This window comes from Poecilia reticulata, chromosome 14, assembly GCF_904066995.2.
Source record: "Poecilia reticulata chromosome 14, P_reticulata-male-v2, whole genome shotgun sequence".
In the NCBI taxonomy this organism is placed as follows: Eukaryota; Metazoa; Chordata; class Actinopteri; order Cyprinodontiformes; family Poeciliidae; genus Poecilia; species Poecilia reticulata.
The window spans coordinates 18,147,573-18,164,260 of NC_088843.1; the positions used below are offsets into that span (position 1 = coordinate 18,147,573).

The 16,688-nt window shown below is 40.6% G+C and overlaps 1 protein-coding gene across 1 annotated transcript in view; it reads left to right on the forward strand.

Moving 5' to 3' along the window:
* Positions 1-16,688, forward strand: part of uvrag (UV radiation resistance associated gene) — a 109,147-nt gene that overhangs the window by 47,652 nt on the left and 44,807 nt on the right. The gene's annotated exons all lie outside the window — the stretch shown is intronic.

Here is a 16,688-nt window from a genome sequence, read left to right on the forward strand (position 1 = left end):
AATCCCATAATGGTGACAAACCACCTAATTGCACGAAGCAAACATCCTGTGAATAATCTTTGTTTTACAATCCGACAATAAATTTTTTTAACCCAATAAAATAGATCTTGTGGGATCAAGTGTAATCATGGCTGTTTAGCTTTGGTTGCGGCGACTCAGGATGCTGATTATTTGTTGATCTGGAACCCCCCCTCCCCACCCAAAAAAAAAAAAAAAAAAACACATTTCCACAGTGCTGTCATATAAACAGCACTATCAGGGGGGATTTTTCCTTTTATACAAACATGTACAGAGTTGTAAATTGCTCGTCTTCTCTGATTATGACATGAGATGGACTGAAGTCAGACGCCGAAATCGTTTGGTTTGGCTGTGAAACGCTACAAAATACACCTCGGAAACTTCCCATCGTTTAGAGGAAGCACAGCCTCTTTGTGTCCAGGTTGAAGTAGCAACTCTGGTTTGATTTTTACAAGCAGTTGTAGCTAAAGTGTGGCCCATTTATCTTGTGTCCAATTTTTTCCCTCCATTAAGTAGTTATCTGCTCTTTCTCTGTCCGTTATTCGAGTTGAAATAACTTGGCAGAACGCAGTTCAGCTGGAAATGTGTATTTACTTTAATCCACATTTGTTTAGTGTGAAAGCAGTTGCAGACATGATTGTGTGTTTGACTTGGAGATTTTTTTTCTGAGCCCTTAAACATGAAGAAGAAAAAAAACAACTATTTTATGCTTAGATCGACTTGGAAGGCCAGACTGGATGTTAGCAGGGGTGAAAAATTGAGACAGGTGTCAAATATGGGCATGTGCGGTAAAAAATGTAACTTCGGCACAGTGTGTCCCCAACCAATCAGCTGAGTTCACGACATCGATGGTTTAATTTTCCCACACGTGATTCAGTGCTGATAGATTTTTGTGATCGAATCGATTCTGTTCCTTCAGACTAGACTAAAAGAATTAGAACAACAGTGTTCCTGAAAAGTATTTGCCCCTCCGTTGCTCTTATAGTTTTCAGATCATTGAATAGATTTTAATATCAGATAGAGAAAGGTGGCCCAATTAGTGAGCATTTAAAAATGGTTTTCAGCTCATAATTTCATTCATGGAGAGAAAAATAGCCTGAGTCACCTTAAAAGTAATTGCTCCTAAAGTCTAAATTCGCTCTGTTATATCCATGTGGCTAAATTTTGCCTGCTCTTCTTTGCAGAATTATTTAGAATCCACCACATTGAAGGGTTTTCAAACACAAACAACCCACTTAGAGTCTTACAACGGCATGCTAATCGAATTTAGATCTGGACTTAGACTAGGTGCCTCTAAACCGTTTCTTTTGTTGTATGTGAGCCATTTGGTGATGGACTTGCTGGTGTGGTTTAGGTTATTGTCCTGCTGCTAAATCAACTGGAGCTTGAGCATCAGATCCCTAAGCATTAAAAGCATCACATTACAACACCCATGTATTAAAGCAATGATGTATGATGCTCTTTTTATGAAAATAGTTTAGATCGGGGTGCCCAAAGTCTGTCTTCGAGGGCCAGCATCCTGCATGTTTTAGTTCTCTCCCTGCTGAAAGTAACAACCTTTTCAGCATGTCAATGTTCTTCTTAGGCCTCTAACGAGCCATTATTTGATCCAGGTGTGCTAAACCAGGGAGAGAACTAAAACATGCAGAATGCCGGCCCTCAAGGACCGACTTTGGAGACCACTGAGTTAGATTTATAGGCCAAGCCCAACTCAAAATTCGGGCTGGGTCAGACAAAATGATTTGCTTGATGGTCGGGTTGGGCTTGGGCATCTGTGCTGCATTCACTTAAACCTTCAGGAAAGAGAAAATCAAACCAGAATTCATGATATAAAGTTGCATTAAGCTATGCGTTATAGTCTAAATTGAAGAGTAGTTTGACTTGTTGAGGAAATAAAGTAAGGTACAGAAGTTCATTAGTGCAGCACGCTGCACAACCTAAAGGGTAAATCTGCCCCGCTCCGCTCCCATCAGTCACACATCCCAGAGGATTTGCACTCGACTCACCCTACGATTATGACAAGTGAGAAAATGGACCTGGAAGATGTTAAACAAAAACAGAAGTTACACTCCTTACTCAAATTATGATCCAAAAATGAAAGCGGTAAAATATGTTAGATTTAGATCAGGCTCGGGTGTATAATTAAAGTATTTTGGATCGAGCTTGGACGCAACGCCATCAGGCTTGGGTCAGGCTGGATTTTTTTAGGCCCAATCCAAACTCTATTATGCAACAGTGTGTTCCCGTTATACAAGATGCAACGGCACACGCCTTCTCGCACCGCAAATACACCAAATCTTAAAAAGCTTTTTTTTGGTCTGGTTTCTAGTGCAAAAATTTTTGCCACACTTGAAATAAGACAAAAGTAACTTACAAGTAACTTCCAGCAAACTTTAGAAACTTGTTTTTAGTCACCAATTCCTTAATTTTGATGAAAAGCTCTAGTTCACTTATAAAATGGAAAAAACATCTTTTTATATGTGAAATGGTCTCCCAGTGCAGCTAGTACTTTTTCATCAATACTAAGAAATATTGCATTACTTGTAAGCTGCCTTATTCCAAGTGTACTAAGATATTTGCACTGGAAACCAGACCAAAGATACTTGGTAAGAATATTTCCCCCAAATCTTGGGAATTATTGATAGATTTGTTTTGTGCGAGGTGACCCTTCATGTTTCTTTGCCTTTGTCTTATTTCTTATTGCTGGATCAGGACCATTGAGCTTAACCGAAGTGAAAGAGCTGCAATGCATTAGATGTTTTGGTTTTTTGTGACCTCTTGAATGAGTATAGAAGAAATAACTGGGGGTTTTTTTATGTAGGGCTAGACTGGCATAAACATTTTTTCCTTAACTAAAACCTTTTTGTACTCTCTCGGGTCTGATAGTAAAATGTACTTGAGACATTGAATCTTACACTTTTTGCACAGCATTGTACACAATCTAATGTTACTATGTAAGAACATCTTTCATGCCACATCTTGGACTTTCATTGCCTGAAGGCAACAGTGCTGCTAACTGCGCCACCGTGCAACTGCCATCCAAATAAAGTACATGTTTATTAGACTGCAGGCTCTTAAAGGGTGCCGGGGGAATTTTCTCTAAACCAAAATCTCTGCAAACGATTCAAACCCTACTATTTAAGGTTTGAATAACTAGGACTCCAGGACATATACAGCAAGTATCATCTGAAATGATAAAAGTAATCTTCTCTCCTTTGTAATTTTGATTGCTCAGACACACAGAGATAAACTCTTCTCATCTTGATTTGTTTTTGTGTTGCCTTGGTAGCAAATTGAGCCTCCCAGTATTTGCAGTCTTTTCAGGTGTTCAGAGATCAGAACGCGTAAATCAATTTGACGGTCTTCGCATCATGCCTTGGGGACGTAAACACTTCACTTCCATGCTATGTAACTTTCTATCTTTTTATTGTTTCAAGGCTGGCACGTAATTGAGGAAAACTATTCAGTTTGATGGTCTTAACATCAGCCGGTGCTTTTGTCTGGGCGCTTGGTGTCTGGGGTGATTTGCAGAGACGCTCCGTAATGGCAGAGAGGTCAAAATGATTAATATTTGTGTGTGTTTTGGTCTTGTAACCATGCATCAAGAAACAACTGAGCACCGTGAAAATAATTGCATGCTTCGGATGGACTTTCTGTACTGTGGATTTGACATTCCTCACATTCAAGAGTTCAGTAGAAAAAGACTTTTAATAGATGAGAAACACTTGATGTAATCTTTTTTTTTTTTTTTTCATAGAGACATGCTTCCACTAGTCTGTACTTTCCCCCCTATATTTTTATACATTGCTTTGCTGATCATCATCTTCATCATCTTTTTAGCTGCTTGCTCAACATACCAGATTGTTTTCCTTCGTCTCCTCCCATCTGTTGCATCTTCTGTCACACCATCCCTCTTCAAATCTACCCTCACCCATTAACCTTCATGCTTTTCCTTTTTTTTCTTCTTCTCTGGCAGCTCCACACTCAGCATCCTTTGCCAAAGATGTTTAATATCCCTCCTCTGCATTCTTTCAAAGCGTATTGGCCTTTTCTCTCAACTTTGCCTCCAATCTGATCAATCTGAGCCATCAATGCTGTTTACTTATTTCTGGACTGAAGTGTCTCATATCTAAGATTATTTTTCTTTGTGAACGCAGATAATCGATTCACCTGCCCAAGCCTTTTTTATCCCCATAAAAAATACAAGCCAGCTTTATTCAAAAGAACTCATTGCTACTGGACTTCCTTGGACAACGTTTGATGAAATTTTGTGTATATCTAATTGACGTTTTGGGATTCTGAATTTGACTTTATGATTTTATAGAATTGGCTCTGCCTTGAGATTATGTGTTGTGAAATAAATTAAGAAGACGGGGAAGACAAAAACTCAAAACTCTGTGTAGTAAAAACAAAGTAATACACGAGAATCTTTTTTATAAACACCAGCGTTTAACAATTTTTGCTCTTTTCGCGCTCAAAGTGTTTATTTCTTTCATCAGCAAAGACGCACTTGTAGAACTGGCATGTAAATAAGCATAGACACTTTCACATCCACCAGTGGCTTTTATATGAAGATAAACCGCTGGGAGTAGAGCGTGTGAAGGAAAAACATTTAAAGCGCTTGTGTTGAATATTGACCTCTCTTTTTCTGCGTGTGTGTGATTATGTCTGACAACAGCTGGAGAGGCTCACTGGGAGTCACTTAACACATTTCCAGCCCTACCAAGCAGGATATTTACATCGACGTCAGGCAACAAAAAAAAAAAAAGAGAGCCATTAACTCGTTGAAAAGACGTGACTGGTAACCGTTGCTCTTAGGTGTTCCTGAGTAGGGCCAAACATTTGGGTTGACTTTCTCCCCTCTTTCTGCATGTTTATGACCCCTGGAGCCATGTGGGCAGCAATGATGTGTGTGGAGATGGAACGCAACTAGTTTCCTCTGAAGGTGTGCAAAAATGGGTAATCAAAGTGTGGGGACAAAGGTAACTAGAGGTGATGAGTGAGGTGGTTTATGATCAGCTCTTTAAAGCCTCAAGCAGACGATTTGCATTGATGCACACATTTAGTTGCATCAGTTGGTGAAAATTCCTTTTGAAGCTAATTGTTTCATCTTGCCTTCCTCTGCTCTCATAAACCTTTATGTCGTTTTCGGATGATTTCACAAACCTTAGTCAGGTCGTTACTGAAGAACCCTTGAGACTGGAACTGAGTTATTCAGGTTTTGTTGTGAGAACAACAGGCTGTCGCTATATGTCAGCGTTAATCCGGTTGCTACAAGCACCACAGCTTCATTGTGGTAAAAAAGTATGTGAAGATAGTCCACCCTTTTGAGTTTGGTTAATATCACTATCCGTTCCCCTCTGTGGGTTGGCAATAATGGTTGCCTTCTGTCAAATAGAAGCAGATTTTGGAACAGGAAAACCTGTCAAGTCCTGTGTTGATGTGAACTGTGTTGTTCGGTAAAAAACGGGGCAGAATTTCAAACTGGCCCTGTAAGAGTTTTTAGAGAAAGGTGTGGAAGAGGGGTAGACATATTGGTAGGTAAGGGAATTTTTTTTATTTGTACTCTTTGACAATCTCAGAAACGATGCTGGACCAGTCTGAAATGTTCTCTGCAATCAGCGGACATGTTGCGCCCACATTTGCTCGCGCGGGGAGCGAGCTCGGTTCCAATGTTTCTGATTGCATGGGGGAGAAATGGAGAGATGCGATCCAGATGTCCGAGGGTTTGACTGAGACCAGAAGCCAGCTATTAAAAATCAAGAGCTGCCTCCTATTGTTGTTCAAACGTATTGGGAGAAAAGATGGCTTATAAAGACCATATCACTGGCAAAAGGACAATGAATGTGAGAGGTATTTAGGCAGTCCCACTCGGTTCAAACACAAAAAAACTGCCCAAGGATGTGCTGAGGGTCTGTGTAAGCGCAAAGGATCGAGGCCAGTTTGAAATTAGAGGAACTTCATTTCAACGGGAACAATATTATTCTGGGGCTTGACTATTTTTATGTCAGTTACCATTAAACAGACAAGATAGGAGTGACAATCATACCCACCATGGTCAACCATGCCTTTCATTGCTCAACAGTGTTTGTGACTGGAGTTTATAACCATCCAGACATCTACCTGTCCATTGTCGTTCGCTCATGCAGGATATCCCAGACATACCTCTTCCCAGAGTCACTCTGGAACTCGTCTGGGAATCCCAGGGTACTCCAAGGCCAAAAGGGATGCATAGTCTGTCCAGTGAGTTCTGGTTCTGGCCAAGGCAACCCAACTGATTCTTTCCGATGCAGCGAATCAGCTGCTCCACTTCAAACGAAGCTCCTCATCTCACCTCAAACATGAATTAAGCCACCCTACGGTGGAAGCTCATGATGAGAGATGAAGCACCGACCAACGGGCAAATCAAAAGTTTCACTTTTTGGCTCAGCTTCATCCTGCCCTCATTTGTGATCAAGACGCCAAGATCCCTAAACTGAATGAACGTGACCTGGAAGGAGCAGTCAATCTTTTACTGGTTGAGAGCCGCAGGGAGATGCGCACCTCTTTATGACTTCACACCTGTAAATACAACAAACAGGATCAAGGACAAGGAGCAGTGTTGATGGAGTCCAGCTTGCAGTGGGAACAAGCTTGACTTTTTTGCCAAGATGGAAGACACAGCTTTTGCTTTGTGGATGCAAAGACTAGTTCTTAAAAGCATCCCCAACAATGTAGGCCCAGACCACAGAAACGATTTTAGGTGTATTCACAAAGGTTTTTTTAGGCTGTGCATCCGTACTGATTTGGCTTCCTGAGAGACCGGAAATTATAATTTTTGAAGTCGGGTACCAGAGAGGATACATTTAAAAACAAACTGCCTCTTGTTGGCATCATAGATCCAACTCTCTCTCTCTCTTTATCCTGCATGCTCCTCAATCTCACCTGGCGCAGTTCTGTCTTTCAGCGCCAACGATTGGCTCGGTGTATCTATTTCAGGTGCTGCGTTCTGTGTTGGGCATCAACATCGCCCTAAGTGTTGGCTCCAGAAACTTGGTTGTATTTCTTCTTCACGTCTACACAACACACATGGACAAGACAGTCAATCTTCAGCACCAGATGGATTGTGAATATCCAGTCACTTGTTTTACAGCCACGGCAAAATCCTTACTGCTCCTCTCAAATCTGTTTTGACAGTGGAGATCAAAACTGTTACATTCAGATTCATGTGCATATTAGACGTGCACACAATGTCCAATCAGTTTACACCAATAAAATGGTTGGGAGTGTGTTAGTTTCAGACATCAAAAAACAAGATTCCCATTGCTGCTGCCAACAGGTGATTGATTGTCAGTGATCTACAGCACTTCCACTTCCTTGTAGCCCAAATGACGGCATAAAAAGACACTATATAAAAATAGAGAGTAGCTGGCTCTTCCATTTAGCCTAATTAGTTGAAACAAATTACGCACATATGCTGTGTATTATAAACATTTTTTACATGTGGTAGAAATCTACGCAGGTTTGTTTAGTTTTATCTGCAGATGAGACCGGTGTTGTATCATGTGGATCAGCGGAAGTACATATTTTTTCATCAATGAGAAACATTTCCCCTCCCGCTCTTTCAACACCCAGTTATAATTTAGTGTAATTGCATAAATGTTTAGCTTCAGATGATCTTCCGAGTTGTGTGTAGCACCGTCTGAAAATGAACCAGCCATATGTTCAGTCGTGTCCAGTACACACTGTAAAAAGCTGCTGCGTTCTTTAGAGGCACATAGAACCAGATCCCATCATTTGTTATTTCACGGCGATGCGCACGTGTTCAGCAGTGGCGCAGTCGCACAGCTGCTTTATTCTCCACAGGAGAGATAAACGAGGCAATCAGCTCCGGAGCCAGTTGATTTAAATCAAATTTGAAAACGGTCTATGATTTAGCGCCGCGCGTCAACTACAAAGGCTGTCCGGGACTGGTCAGACTGTTTACTCGTCTTTTTTGAGGTTTTCCGCCAAATCGCTCCAGGACAATGGCGGCAGAGGTATATTTATAATAGCTCAGGAAAAGTGAGGGCGTCTTTGCTAAGGTTGACAGGGTTGTTATATAAGCAGCCCTTCATCTCGGAAGTCCCGCCGTTGTCTAGGCCAGTCGAGCGAGCTTTGGCGATTCCTCATTAGAAAGATAACAAGAAGCATCTGTGCTCAAAAGCTTTCTGGAAGATTCTGTGGAGTAAAATCAGTTGCCTGTCTAATGCTGTAGGATTTCATGATCTTTAAGTGGAGAAAAATAGATGGTTAAATGTTTCAGATAGTTATTTATATTCTTGGCCACATCTCATTAGTAAGGTCTGTAAAAGCAGTTTGTGTTGCATGTGATTGCTTGTAATAAACCCTGATTAAAGTCAACATGTTAGAGATTATAACATTAAGTGTGTGTCAATAGGTCATCTGAGCCTGAACGCAACATACAAGTCAAATAAATAATTAGGAGATGCAGTTACTCCATTTTGTGCAGAAATGTTTCCCTGCAAGAGAATAAATCACACTTTTTAAATCGACCTTTAACGAGGGCCATGCCAGTTTTGTAGATTTAAAAAATATATATAATATGCATCTTAAAAGGCCTCCATTAGTTTGGTCACAAATGCACAGCAGCTGCTGGCTGACTTTATTGATGACCATACCAATAATTTTTTTCCTATGCTTATTGGTCCATCTTTTCAGTCTATTTTTAAAAACCTTGTGATTGGGTCAGATAATATTAATGTAAGTATTTAATGTACATTAAATACTTGAAATGAATTTTGTAAATGTAATGCAAGATCCATTTAGTGATAGTTATCAAGAGACCAGGCTGAACTAAAAAAAAGAAGCTTTTTCATTTAATCAAAGCCGTTTAGATGTAAATCGACAAATTCCCCTTTCCGAAAAGAAACTAAAAGAAAAAAGTGGAGCAGCCAGACGTACTGGTCAGACTCGGAGGTCATCTGGTGAACATGCAGCTCAGCAATAGCTTTGTAATGAATCAAGGAGCATAACTAGCACAAAAACAGGCCTGTTGTATTCAGTTTCGTCATTGAATTCGACTTGATCAATGACGTCATGGGGTCTAGCCACACATCCTGTTCAACATTTTCTTCCTAAATGTATTTTGCTCTGTTTTGGGAGTGAATACTTGCAAAACTACCTACAGTCCTGTTAATACCAGCTTCATAAGACATTTATATTCTACCCAGATTGATGTTACAATAATTTCATTTAAAGTGACATAACATTCTGATGGGTGATTTTCAACAATTTGATCAATATTGACTGAAATCCTGGTTTATACTTGTGAAGGCGGGACTCAGAATGAACTTCCATTCTCACATTTACGTCCAAGTAAAGGAGCAAAACGACTGCAAAGAGAAAATGGCTGCTGGTTAAGGAGCTGGGGTCTCTGGATAATCTTAGGAGCCGAGATGAAAAAGCAGAACGACGTGAGCGAGCGCCTACTGTACAACTCGGGAACAGACCAGTGATGACAGAATGATCATCACTGGTCATTAAAACAGGTGCATCAAGATACTGAAAGGTACAGGAAACTTAGTTATGTTTGAACTGCATCTATTTGAGGTTAGAACTTTTTGTTCTTCTTAAATCAAACTAAAAGTATTAATGTTCCCAAAACAAATCCCTCCCCCCCCAAAAAAAAAAATTCAACTCGCCACTATAAAAGATAAGATGTGCTTCCTTTGCTTCTTTTTGTGTGTTTTTTGCACACATGGACTATTAATTAAAACGTCTAAACAAGCACGCCAACACATGTGGCGACTTTGTATACAATAGAGCAGGTCAGTCAATCATTGGAAGCGTTCCCACGTATCCTGGTGAAGCGCAGTTTAACAGAGGTCGACCACCCACACCACTGCGTCCTTCTTTAAACTCCTCCACTCAATAGAATAAACCCCGAGGGGAACCAAGAGTCCAATACAACATTAGAAAATGCTTCATCAGACATGCTTTTTTAGCTTTTAAAAATCTTTGTTTGTGGTGGCGCAGGGGAAAAGCACAACCCATGTATTGAGGCCTTAGTCCTCATGCCGGTGATCGCAGGTTCAATTCCCGGCCTGGTGACATTTGCCGCATGTCTTCCCCCTCTCTCATAACCCTCTTTCCTGTCAAACTACTTTCAAATAAAAGCCACTAGAGCCAACAAAACCTTTAAAAAAATTGTTTACAAAGCTTAATGCATTTATAAAGCTTTATGTTGAACCATGCGTGTCCAAGGTGCGGTCCATGGTGTCACTTGTGGCCCTTTGGCTGATTTTGTGTGGTCCTCAAATGCAATTCATGATAAAACAAAAACAACAAAAACACACCCTGTCCGTCACAGGGGGTTGATGGAGATAGAAACTTTTTATTTGTAATCAGGATAAAATTATAACTGACATAATCTTCTTACAATGGAAAATATTAAGCACGAAACGGTCTTTCTTACATAACCAAGCTTTTATAAAAAAGTAGAACCACTTCTGTCCAGAAACTTTAACTGAAAAGCTGACTTTGCTGCACCTAAATCATCTTTTCCTTATATGACTAAATATAGCAAGTGTTTTTGAAAGAAATCTTCCTCTTATAACTGAGAATAAACTGGTTCAATCGAGCCCCCCTAAAATAATTTACAAACTAGACGCCTTTCATACAGCAAACGTACAAAATCCTTTTTGGATCTACAATGAATGGCATCCCATACTACAAAATAAAAGAAGAGAAAAATTCTGATTACTTTATTTCCTTGATTTCAGTTTTTTTTTATTTCCTTGGCCCCCCGAGTTCTTTTGACTCGCCGATTTTGACAAAAAGTTCACACACCCCTGTTTTAAGTCTTTACGTCATCATAGCCTCTTTTTTTCTCCCCCTTTCTCTCTTTGCACAAATCGCCTGCAAATATGTTCAGTTAACTGGAGGCTTTAAAAGACATCATGTGCTGCTGACACCTGCCAGAAGGCCCCTGAGGTGGAGTCCGTGGCCGCGGAGGAGACGGTGATGCTCGATTAACCCGAGATGAAAGACGTATAACTCAGCCGGCTATTAAAATATCCCTCAGCAGAAATAACAGACCCATGGTAAGGAGGGGGGGAGGTTTAAAAAGAACACGGACAGGAAGACGGAGCGGGGTATGTCCTTTGGCTTCGTCTCATCATTGAAGTCGCTTGTTTATTGGTTGCTCCCTGCTTTTAACGAGGCTGCATGCGTGGATAACTGGTGTCTAGAGCCGGCAGTTAAAAAAAAAAAGTTGGCAGACCAGGAGTGTTTATTATTTTTTTTACTGTATTTTTCGCCCATAAAGTCAGGGGACTTTCCTACAAGGTGCTGCTTTTGTCTTTTTTTTTTTTTTTACTGTCAGGGCTGCACACTTCTTATTAATTACACATTTGGGTCTCGCACGTTTGCCTGTCCTGTGGTGGTTGTTCTGACGGGAAACAAGGATATTTTTCTCTTCTCAAATCACTGTCATTTCTTCCTTTTTTTTTCTTTTCACCCTTCCTCCCGTCTGCTTCATGCCGCGTTGAATATTGGCTAAATGGAAACAGATTTCAGGTTTCGCTAATCAGTCTTTGAGTGGACGGTTAAGTGAGCGGGGGTGTTGATTATGGGCGCCTGTCATATTCGGTTTGCGGTGTTTGAGCGGCCGATGCGTCGCTCCTCAGAGCGGGGCGCAGCGTAGATGTGTGAAGGGGCTGACTGGATCGGAAAAGATCGGACGGGATTTTTAAATTCGCAACAAAATGAAACAAAATGCCACGCAGGCTGAGCAGGAAATGCAAGAAAGAAAACGATAAGGTCACACCAATTCGGTCAGCTTATTCGGAAACGGGGCAGACGTGACCAGCGTCTCCTCCAGATCTGTGGGCGACTCTCTGCTTCGTCTGCTTATTCAGGGGTTTCCATGCAGATGGACAAACATGGTGGTGATTTTATCCTGTCCTCTAGGAATGTAATTTATTTCATCCGGTCCAGAATGGAGGACTGTTTGGCTTTATGCTCCTGGCTAAGTGATTGTAAAAGGTCTTCATCTCCTCTTCCTCTGCTTTTATATCTCTCCCAGACGTAAACTACTAAAACTCTTTACTGTCGTAGCAGACACAACGGCCGGAGCTGTCCTCTCCTACAGCCAGAGGTTTTGATAAAAAAGATAAATCATCTTCTTTTCCCCTTTACGACGCCAAATCAGAGGAAAATTTGGAAAAGTCAGCAAAATCATAAAAAGATTCACATTCATTGTCATTCCTGGTACAGAAGTAAAAAAACAGACAAAAAAAACTTGCAATAAATTCCTCTTTCATCGCAATATTCTCTTGCATGTTGTTACTGGGAATTTTTTTTATCTAGTCTTTAAATTGAATACAATAGTTCATCTATATTAAGAAATATTTTGGGGTAAATTCACAAATTTTAACAATCTCTGTAATTTACATTAGGTAGACTAACACTTTTAAAGAGTTTCAGTTTAGCTATAAGAGTTTTTAGGAACTTTTCATTAGAAATCAAAGTCTTTTCTTTTTTTCCTGGGTATAAATATGAAGCAATAGTGTGTGGCATCGTATTTCATTTAGGTTTTGGCCACCATGCTGGAAGAGTACCCATATAGCAAAATGGTAAATCTCCAAACATTTCTGATAAAACTGCAACATGGTTCTGAACATTTTTTTTTTATGTCATAGAACCATTTGTTTTTTTTGGTTTTTTTTGTGAGTCAGTTTCCTCTTTATTGGACCGTTTATAAGGGCGCACTAATGAATCGAAAACGATTTCCTTAATTCTTTGAGATCTGCAATCGGCCGATCCTTTCAGGAGAAACCGATCTTGTTGCTTAAATCAACCACCGTCCCTTTGTTCTCTACTGTGAACGAGGACTGACTGAAACACCTGCCCACCACCAGGTCACATTTGCACATATGCAGGTAACAGCTGTTACCCTACTGATGTAAACTTAGTGACTTTTTCGTAAAATTAGCAACTTCCCAGCGAAAAACCTCAGAATCGGACAAAATCTGAATCGACAAGTCAGGCATTTTTAAAAGATTGACAATCATCCAGAAAACTGGATTTAGTGCAGCCGTATTTAGATCAAGTCCTTCTTTTGCTGGGGTTCTGCCTTCATCTGGGGTCACAGGTCAACACACATTTCAACAGTGGCGTCTATGAAGGTAAAATCAGATCAAGACGCCACCAGCCGGGGTGTTTTCATGGCGGTTTAAGTTTTATTGCCACATAATGCCACTCTGAAGTGCGTTGAAGCATATAAGTAGAGCAGGTTTTAAATGAACTCTTTCATTTTCATATAAATGTGTTTTTGCCTGTCCAACAAGCAACTTGGCACATTATAGAAAACCATATAAGCAAAGAATATTGGAGCTGGTGGTCTGAATGTCTGCAAAATTCTTGAGATTTCAGCACCAAAGATGGGCAGATTGCCTCTGGTTTGTGCAGAAATATTTCAGAAAACATTCAGATGAGATGGACACATGCGATGTTCATCTCTGAGGACTCCACAGCACGATCTGTCATTAATCAGAAGCTGATAGAATCTCATGGGCAATGCATTCAATAGAGCAGAGTCACAGATGCCACTTCAAACTTTACTATGCAAATATGAAGCTCTGTGTCAGTCTTTTTTCTTTTTTTTTCCGCCGGAGTTGGCACGGACTCCTCTGAGTTTGAGGACTGTCACACAGTGGAAACGTGTGGACTGTGGTCGGACGAATCAGTATTCCACATTCTATTGAAACCAAATGAAAGCCACGTGCTTAATCAATTCAGATTTCAGAGATCTTGGAGCGATGCACGCTGCTTTCGGCAGGACGTTTCTTTCCTATTTTATCTCAATCATACAGAAACCACATTCTGCGAAACCACATTCTAACAAAGGCTTGGCCAGGGAAGAGGATGGTATTGGTACTGAACGAGATATCCACAAAAGAGAACGTGAGAAGAATTTCAAACACAACGGATGCTGTCGGTTGTTTCAGATCGCATTTTCACATTAAACTCGACACACACACAAAAAAAATACAATAAAATCAGGTTGGATGTCGGACTGAAACGATTAATCCAGATTAATCAGTTATTGAAACAATCAACTAATGTAGTTGTTGAATAATCATGAACTGAAGCATACAGAGTCAAAACACTACCAGAGCAGTGATTAAACCAGAACTGTACAAAAATATGTGCATTTTGCAGTGAAGATTGGAATATTATCCATTTATTTGCATCTTTTAATGTATTTAATGCATTTCTAATATTGAATAAATAAGGCTTAAGGAGTTCAATAAAAAATCTGTGGAATGTGCAGTTTTCCATTGATCCATCAGAATAATCGATAAAATACTCAATTACTATGATAATCGTTCATTTCAGTCCTAGCTGGATGCTTGAACAACATGAATGGTTTCCTCCTGTAGTTGCTCCTCACCTTCCTTATGTCCAGACCCCCCCGCCCCTTCCTGCCCTCCACTCCTCCACCATCCTGGTTTTGCCCGTGTAACAATATATTTGACTTTACTGGACGTCCCGGGAGGAATTCCTAGTGTTTGGTGAACCGGAGTCTCTCCAGAGTGATTTCAAGACGTGGCGGACAGCGCTCATTAATCACTGCGCTGCGACTGAACCTGCGCGTTCATGACTTTACGTGTGTGGACTTTGGAAGCGCCTCTGTTTTTCCTTTTCATATGCAGCATGTTCATCAGCAATCACATCCTATCTATTCGCGGGGAAATCGCAGCGGCTGTGCCAGCGGGAGCAAAGGGAAGATCTGTTTTTCTTCCCCTCTCCGGTGGTTCTTTCCGACTGCTCAGACTTGACCTCTGGCGTGTCGCTTTCCCTCAAACGTCAGGGATACGGAGGATGAACATCTAAAATGGTTGTGCGGCCTCCCGGCTATGTCGTCCTTTTTTTTTAATATATACTCAGCCAGACTTTTTACAGCAACTTCCTGTTGGGGTTCAATCCACCGCTGCAGTGATCCCCATCTGTTCGGGGTTTACCTTTTAAACTTCCCAGAGCCGCGGCGTGAGTGATGAGGTGTTCACAGCCATCACCGCTGCACGATTCTAAGATCTCAAGACAGGCGTTGAGATAATAAAACACACAGGACGTTTAGTTAAGCCAAATAAAAGAATGGCATTTGAGGTATGCTGATGTTATAAATGCTCAAATGTGGAATTAATGGAAGATTTGTGGTTTAAGAACGTCAAGACCTTGCAGTAATCTGCTATAGGCGCAGCTTAACCCCCTGTTCCACTGCTACTAATGTGATGGCAGTCGACTGAGTCCACTATGGAGGATTTGTGTTTTGATTTAATATGCAGTTACCCAGTTATGATCGACTTTTAAGGAATTGCGAAAAGAAAAAAAACCCCGAGTCCCAGCCCTTCAAGAAGAGAGGAAGTAAGTCAGATGCTCTTATCCTGCAGAACCATTCCACATAGTTGAAGCGCGCATAAGTCAATATAACTTTCTATAACTATGAATACAAAAACCATGATGTAAGTATGTAATCACACAACCATGAGCGTTGTGTGATTGGAGATTTGCATCATATTATAATGTTGTTCCCTCGTCTAAAACATACCTGAAATGTCGCCGTGATTCTTTCATGCATGTTTGAGAAAACTGTTGATCTCCCTCGGCAACTAACCAGCTGAGTAAAACGCCCGAGTGGACCAAACACCTTTAAGGACGGAGCTCCACCTCAGAGCTAAACCTTATTTGAAATGGATCAGAATATGCAATTAGGAATTATAATATAATGTATAATAAATTATGTCACTCAAAGCATAAAACTTATGCTTAAACTGAATAGAATCGGCCACATTGTCACTGATCTAGAATTTTTTCAATACCGTAACAGACACAGAAATGATGTCTGCGGTGCATCTCTACCAATAACTTTTGCAAAATAATTCAAGAATGTCAATTTAATAACTTAAATACGTTGTCTCAACCCATGCTACATAAATCGGTTTTGTATAATATTAAATTGAACAGTAAGACAGCTAACAGAGACACACGCAGTGGAGGAGATGAATCGGTGAATCAAATGCAGGGAAACATCGGTTAACATGAGAAATGAGATTTACATCAACTTAATTCATAGTGGAATCACCAGCAGCTTTCAACATTTGTGATTCTATTGCGATATGGAAACAGTGCAGTGGGTCTCCTTTCTGCTCACAGAAAACAGACACTAGATTTGTCGCTAGTCTTCTTTTGGGGGAAAAGAATTGGCTAAACATAGCAACAAAGTCAATACGTTGGCAACAGTGGGACAGAGATGTGTTGGAATTGGGAATATGATCCTTGCCCATTGTGATGGATGGAAGCGATGGTTTGAACTTTGACCTCTCTTTCTGCGCCGTACGGTAGCAGAGTCCTGCAGTCTGAATGTCTTAATGAACGATCTTTAAATTGTAGTGAATGATGTGATGGAAAATGTCCTTTTAAGAGCCGTGGTCCACCTAGACGTCGGCTGACGTGTTAGTTCACCCGTACTTAACAACAAGCACATGTGTTGCTAATAGCAACAGATGACTTTAATGGTCGCCTGTGAGGACAAAGCTGTGTAAGGCGGTTTTATGCCAGCAGCTTCATTCTGGCTCTAAATAAAACCATTGTCCTTCGAAGAGCTTGTGTATTTTGTTGACATT